This window comes from Parasteatoda tepidariorum, chromosome 5 (assembly GCF_982258835.1).
Source record: "Parasteatoda tepidariorum strain Cologne lab strain chromosome 5, Ptep-v5.0, whole genome shotgun sequence".
NCBI classification, from domain to species: domain Eukaryota; kingdom Metazoa; phylum Arthropoda; class Arachnida; order Araneae; family Theridiidae; genus Parasteatoda; species Parasteatoda tepidariorum.
Window position 1 is genome coordinate 120,479,533 of NC_141759.1, and position 7,628 is coordinate 120,487,160.

Sequence of the window (7,628 nt, forward strand, 5' to 3'; positions counted from 1 at the left end):
TAGCGTGCTCTAGTTCAAAAGTTTAACTAACTGAGTATTGTCATCTCAATACGCTCTTACGAATTATCCTACTAAATTTTAGGAATTTTAGTTACGGCAGCTTCAGCTATATTTGGTAAGTTTCATCTTCGCAGCTTTATAGAATTTTTAGCAGTGTAGAATAAAATTTGGATTGTTTTAGAATTTCCTTTTATTAAAAAATTACTATTTTTGAATTTTTAAAGAAATTGTGATATTTTAATTTTTAAAAATTAGATAGGAAATATTAAGCGATCTAAATTTATCTAAAATTTACTGTAATTTTTATTCCATGAGTTACAGTTTTAATAAAACTAGTGATTGATTATGTCTGCGTTAATAAAAGCCGTTACTTAGAAATTATAATATTTTCAACCATTTGATCACACACTGAATTTAATTAAATTCGTATTCTGTTTTTCTCACGGAATGCCAAACGATATTTAATGAATTTTGGTAAGCATTGCTTTTTAAATGTTCTAAAATAAATGACCTAAACATTTCAAACCAACTTCATTTTTAATTCAATAACATAAGTAACTCTCATAAACAAAATATTTGAAATAAATTATATTTTCCAGTGAACTTACACTCGTAAAAATAAATGCGTATTCACTGTCGAACACACATTGATTAATGCGATTGTGCGTAAAAAATGAAAAGAATGAAAAAAGTTAAAAATCGGTAAAAATTTCAACAGATCAAACAAGTAGTTGAATCGACAAATTGTTAAACAACACTTGTGTAAAGTTTTCGTTTATCTTGTATTAATTTCTCAAGTTAAGCGCAAATTAATTTGTATAAAAACTTGTCGTATATGACATTGTATATTTTAAATGCGAAATTTTAGTTAAATTTTAAGTCTGAATATTTTTAAATGTATATGAAATTTAAAATTCTAAATATTTGTGTCATTATAGGTTAATTGGCAATTGCATCTACAGTAATTTGAGCCACAAACTAAGACTGTGTTAGAGTCTCGCATTAAAGACTGTGTTAGAGTCTCGCATTAAAGACTGTGTTAGAGTCTCGCATTAAAGACTGTGTTGGAGTCTCTCATTAAAGACTGTGCTGGAGTCTCTCATTAAAGACTGTGCTGGAGTCTCTCATTAAAGACTGTGCTGGAGTCTCTCATTAAAGACTGTGCTGGAGTCTCTCATTAAAGACTGTGCTGGAGTCTCTCATTAAAGACTGTGCTGGAGTCTCTCATTAAAGACTGTGCTGGAGTCTCGCATTAAAGACTGTGCTGGAGTCTCTCATTAAAGACTGTGCTGGAGTCTCTCATTAAAGACTGTGCTGGAGTCTCGCATTAAAGACTGTGCTGGAGTCTCGCATTAAAGACTGTGCTGGAGTCTCGCATTAAAGACTGTGCTGGAGTCTCGCATTAAAGACTGTGCTGGAGTCTCGCATTAAAGACTGTGCTGGAGTCTCGCATTAAAGACTGTGCTGGAGTCTCGCATTAAAGACTGTGCTGGAGTCTCGCATTAAAGACTGTGCTGGAGTCTCGCATTAAAGACTGTGCTGGAGTCTCGCATTAAAGACTGTGCTGGAGTCTCGCATTAAAGACTGTGCTGGAGTCTCGCATTAAAGACTGTGCTGGAGTCTCGCATTAAAGACTGTGCTGGAGTCTCGCATTAAAGACTGTGCTGGAGTCTCGCATTAAAGACTGTGCTGGAGTCTCGCATTAAAGACTGTGCTGGAGTCTCGCATTAAAGACTGTGCTGGAGTCTCGCATTAAAGACTGTGCTGGAGTCTCGCATTAAAGACTGTGCTGGAGTCTCGCATTAAAGACTGTGCTGGAGTCTCGCATTAAAGACTGTGCTGGAGTCTCGCATTAAAGACTGTGCTGGAGTCTCGCATTAAAGACTGTGCTGGAGTCTCGCATTAAAGACTGTGCTGGAGTCTCGCATTAAAGACTGTGCTGGAGTCTCGCATTAAAGACTGTGCTGGAGTCTCGCATTAAAGACTGTGCTGGAGTCTCGCATTAAAGACTGTGCTGGAGTCTCGCATTAAAGACTGTGCTGGAGTCTCGCATTAAAGACTGTGCTGGAGTCTCGCATTAAAGACTGTGCTGGAGTCTCGCATTAAAGACTGTGCTGGAGTCTCGCATTAAAGACTGTGCTGGAGTCTCGCATTAAAGACTGTGCTGGAGTCTCGCATTAAAGACTGTGCTGGAGTCTCGCATTAAAGACTGTGCTGGAGTCTCGCATTAAAGACTGTGCTGGAGTCTCGCATTAAAGACTGTGCTGGAGTCTCGCATTAAAGACTGTGCTGGAGTCTCGCATTAAAGACTGTGCTGGAGTCTCGCATTAAAGACTGTGCTGGAGTCTCGCATTAAAGACTGTGCTGGAGTCTCGCATTAAAGACTGTGCTGGAGTCTCGCATTAAAGACTGTGCTGGAGTCTCGCATTAAAGACTGTGCTGGAGTCTCGCATTAAAGACTGTGCTGGAGTCTCGCATTAAAGACTGTGCTGGAGTCTCGCATTAAAGACTGTGCTGGAGTCTCGCATTAAAGACTGTGCTGGAGTCTCGCATTAAAGACTGGATTAAGAGCAGTTCCTATCAGTAAGAGAATTTTATCCTTCCAGTATCTTTGTTCCAAGACACTCCCATTTTTATCCATCAATAGATTATTCAATATTCTCTCAAAGTTAAATGTTTTGTTAAAGATGTTAGATAATCATTGTTAGATATGTATGATTTATGCAACAACGTAACTTTTTATCATGCTATATTCAAAATTTTACTTGCTGTTTTGTGTTAAAATTTAGGTGAAAATTCTTAAATTTTCTAGCTTTGAAGTTAGCCGCTCTTTTTAAAGTTTATTTAAATGCAGTTTTGTTACAACTTAGTTTTTCAAAGTATTATAATTAAATTTATTTTAAAACTTAATTTGAGAGCAGATTATTGCGAGAGAAAATTATCAGCATACTTATGAGCAATTAGAGAACTTATATTTTGATCCCTTGGTTTCTATTGAAATTTTTATACGATTAGAAATTTAGAGGTTGACATTTTAATTCTGGTATTACACTTTACTCGTATTTTGTTTATCGCTAGTGATAAATTCGAAGCAGCATTGATAGAATGTAATACTTGCGAACTTTTAATGTATTCAACAAATCTTCATATATTTCAAAATTCTAAATCCCTCACAATTTTATTTTTAAAAAAAATTACAATGTCTTCAAATTGAACGGATAAATGACAAATTTACTGGATGTTTCAAAACTGCAATAGATATATGAGAACTGACAGTTACTTTTCAAAGCAATGCAGTAAATTATATGTAAATTCTACGTTCTAGGGATAATCAATAATATGGTAAATATACCAAATCTTTAATTTTACATTGATAGTGTCGGATGTCATATGGTTTGTTACGGAATAGTCACCTTGCTTTGTATAAGTTTGAATATCATAATAGATTTTAATACTTTGTTATATGCCAGAAATAATTTACAATGAAATCTAATAAATTTTAATAAAAACAACCGATTATTGACATACTTTTATTAGTCTATACGCAAAATTTTTTCAAGCATTATTATTTAAAAACTTGTTAGCTTAAGTATATATCAATATTGTCTTGCCTCAAAAAATATAATTGTGTGTTAGCAAATGATTTTGGTTTCCTATTGAAATTTCTATTAAACCAAAAATTTCAGGAAGTTTTTAAGAAATACTTGATTAGTTTTTAATACTATAAGAGTCGGTGCAAATTTTCAAGTCTTTTAGAAGAAAAAACGTTTCACTAATAAACATGTTATATTGCGACTGCTTTCACACGCTAATTATTAAAGTATTTTATCTGTTTAAGCATTATTATACAAAAAAAATTTGCTAAAAATTATTTTGCGAAGAGTCTGTGAAAATCTTCTGCGTATGAATTATAATGAACGAAAATAAAGCGTATATAGACATTGTAGTATTTTTTTTAAAAAAAAAGACAAAATACCGTTTGTGTTAACTGAAGTGTAAGAGAGCTCTAGATTCTATTCCTTCTACACAGTGTAAAAATACCTTTAACTTCATAGTCTCGGCGCATACAATTCAACTAAGCGGTAAACTGGGTTGTATATTTGTCACTCTTTTTCGAAGCAGACACTCTATGATCATATTCATTAAATATTCTTCGTTGCTAAAAAAGTAAATATTCGTGAATCCCGTTAAATAAAAATACTTTACACTCACTTGAATAGTATTGTAATTTAAAACAGAATAAAGTGCATAATTCAAATTGGGCGTCATGTTACTCTTAACAATGAAATTTTCAAAGCTCCATATCCAAATTCCTTTTCAATGAATTCTTATCTTTGAAATTTATTAAATGATGCATTTTAATAATTTTCTGTTTGCATGTTTCGTTTAAAGTTTAATTTTACTTATTGCTTGGTTTATAAGAATGATTGCGCACAAATATAAATAAAACATATATAACTTAGATTCAACCCATAATTAAACATTGCATATGATACTAAACACCGCGTCATCTGTTTTCTTTATTTCGGCAACAAAAAAATTTCAGAGGTCTGAGAGGAAATTAATTCCTTTTCCGTGATACAGAATTCAATAATTCTAATTTAATGTAATCACTTTTAAAGAAAAGTCTAAGCGTTTTAATTTTTAATTTTGCGAAGGAAAAATTCTGACTCGTTTTTAAGAGTATGTGGGAAAAAATGTCCTTAAGTGAAATATTTAATATTTTCTCTCCTAAATACGCACAACTTTGTTTTTACAGATTTTCCTTTTTTTCTTTTTTTTTCTCTTTGATTTATCACTTTTAAAAGTATAATTGTATTTTTCATGTCTATTATTGTAAATTTAAGAGGATTTAATTTTAAAAAGCGAAATAAATATTATTTTATCGGGAATTGTAATTTGAGAAACTAGTTAATAATTCTTAAAATTAGGAAGAAACTGTTTAAGACCCAGTATTTCTTCCAATATGGTATTCATGAAATCTCAATTATTTTTATTTACGTTGGAATATTTCATTTCTTTTGCATTGCTTGGGAAACATCAATAAAATATCTCAGTATTTAATTTTATTAAAGATAAGAAATTACCAAAACGGCGAGTAATAAAAAGAATAAGTATTTTGGAAAACCAATTATTACAGTAAGTAGATGGTTTTGATACAGGTATTTTAAACTGGTATCAGCAACACTGATGATACACTGCTAAATACTTTGATGCTAATAACATTGACTTTTACTAAACACTAGCATTAATACTAATAATCTTAACACCGAAAAGTATTTAGGAGTGTTGTCAGTAACATGGAGGGTCTACAACTATCTCAAATATCGGGCATCTGGTCGCTACTGCTATAGCAGGCCCAAAAAGTGAAACAAAAGCAAAAGTCTTTAAGGCTATTTTATGTTCTAGAGCATGCTGGGCTCTTAAAAATTTATACCGATTCCTAGAAAATTGTATTTTTGTAGACCCCAGAATATGAAACTAGACAAATTTATTACCTTGCAAATAATATGCTATGAAATGTTTTAATTAGTTTTTTTGTATAAAGTATACAAGGATGTATACAGTCTATGTAAGTAGTGCAAATGTGTAACAGTAAGTACTTTTTTAGATGCAAATCAAGCAATGCAAAAGAAATACTTATTCTAATGTAGTTTAAAATAACGCAATACTTCTAATATGAAATTTGATAAAATCTAGTGTAATATGGCTTCAGGTATGAAAATAGTGATGGGAACTTCCAGATTATGAAAATTTTTTATCGGAGTAATTTTTTATAAATGGAATAAAACATGGGATGAAATATCCCGGGAATTTCATCTTTCGTTCAATTCCAGAAAATAAGCTTTTCTCAGTAAATTTAATTCTTACTTTGATTATATAATTAAATTTATTAATTTTAGTATGTTATTGTTAATAGTAACTAAATTTATTTCCTCCCACATACAGTCTTGTTCAGAACTTAATTTTAATGATTTTTAACAAATTAAAGAATTCACTTCTTACTGATTTTACTTAAGAATTTAGTTATTTCAATTTATTTTCCACTGTTTTCTAGTTTTAAGCTAGCTTATAACAAGCGAGTTCTCAACGGAGCAAAATTACGTTATTAAATTCTTTGCTAGTTTTAATTTATCAACACAGTACAAGAGATTTAAAATTTCAAAAGCAGTAAATGTATCTAAACAAGTTGAACCAAATATTAAATTCAGGGATCTGTTTATGAAGAAAAGGAGCAATTTTTAATATTGTATTTCAGGAATTTTCAATATGAGATCTGAAACTTCGCTTTCATTGAAAATATTATTTATAGTTTAATCGAATGTAAACGTTGACCAACTTAAACCTTAGTGTACAATAGATTTTTTAAGCTAATTTTAGTTATTTTCTAACCTAAAATCAATAGTTCGATTTTAATTCGATTAAAAAGATAATTATATCATAAAGTAGTTTGAGTTCGTGGTGAAAGAATTTAGATTACATTAATTTAAACATTTCTCCCATTTTTAAAATATGCTTTAAATTTTATAAAGATATAAATTCGTTAAGATTGGAATTTTGTCTAACATTGTAAATTAGTGACAAGTTTCAAAATGAACTCTCCTTACGAACTTCAGTTATCACAAATAAAGTATTTTTTGTCTGCAGATGTATGGATTAATTAAATGATACTTGAATATACAGCACAATGTCAGTATAAACAGATATTTTTTGTTTAAAATTTCCTCTTTGTATCTCATATTTTAAATTTGAAAGAAATCTTAAATTATTTAACACAATGAAGTTGTAATTTCTAACCTTTGTCCCATTTAATTTTTATGCTTAAGTCTCTTTTCAGTCAAAATCAATTTGTGTTAAATTACTATTTTTAATATACATTTTTGTAATGTTATGTTTCTTTAAAAATAGCACACTTCCTTAACGAGGACAACTTCAGCAGAAATGAGTTCTCTAATTTGTTACGAAATACTGAAATCCGTTCAATTTTTACAGTGCATTTTTATCCCAATTTTATATATATTCTACAATCTTAAGCCTATATCGAAAATACTTAAGGGAAGTCACCAATTTAAGTTTAAGAAACACATTTTTACCCTATGTAGCAAAAGGTGACAATTCGGTAATAACACATCTGCTCGCGGAATTCTTAAATGCTGAAACAATCAGAGTTAGTTCAATATAATAAAAAATTAAATGAAGGTTTTCAGATTTTTAATTTCCCGTTGATAAGAAAGCTCAGTTTTAGAAATAAAATTTTTAGTGGCTCTATATGACTTTAAATATTTACACAATTTTAATTGTATCCTATTTTTTACTAAACCAATCAGGTTCCTGATAGGATACTGGCAAATAGACGCGTTTGAATAACGCTCTAGAAATGTGACGGGGAAAGAATAAGCTGTGGGTAATAAAAAGTATAGTATTTTAATTAAAGAAACTAAAACCAAATGTTTTTCATTTGACCCCTACTGATTGATTTATTTGTATGTATTGCTATGTTTCTAGAATGAAGTAAAAGCAAGTTCTTAAAATAGTGGTACTGTTCGTTTTCGAAAGGAATATACTACACCAGGACGATTGTCATAGAGAATGAGTAATTTGGTTGTATACATCCTGAAATAAGCGCG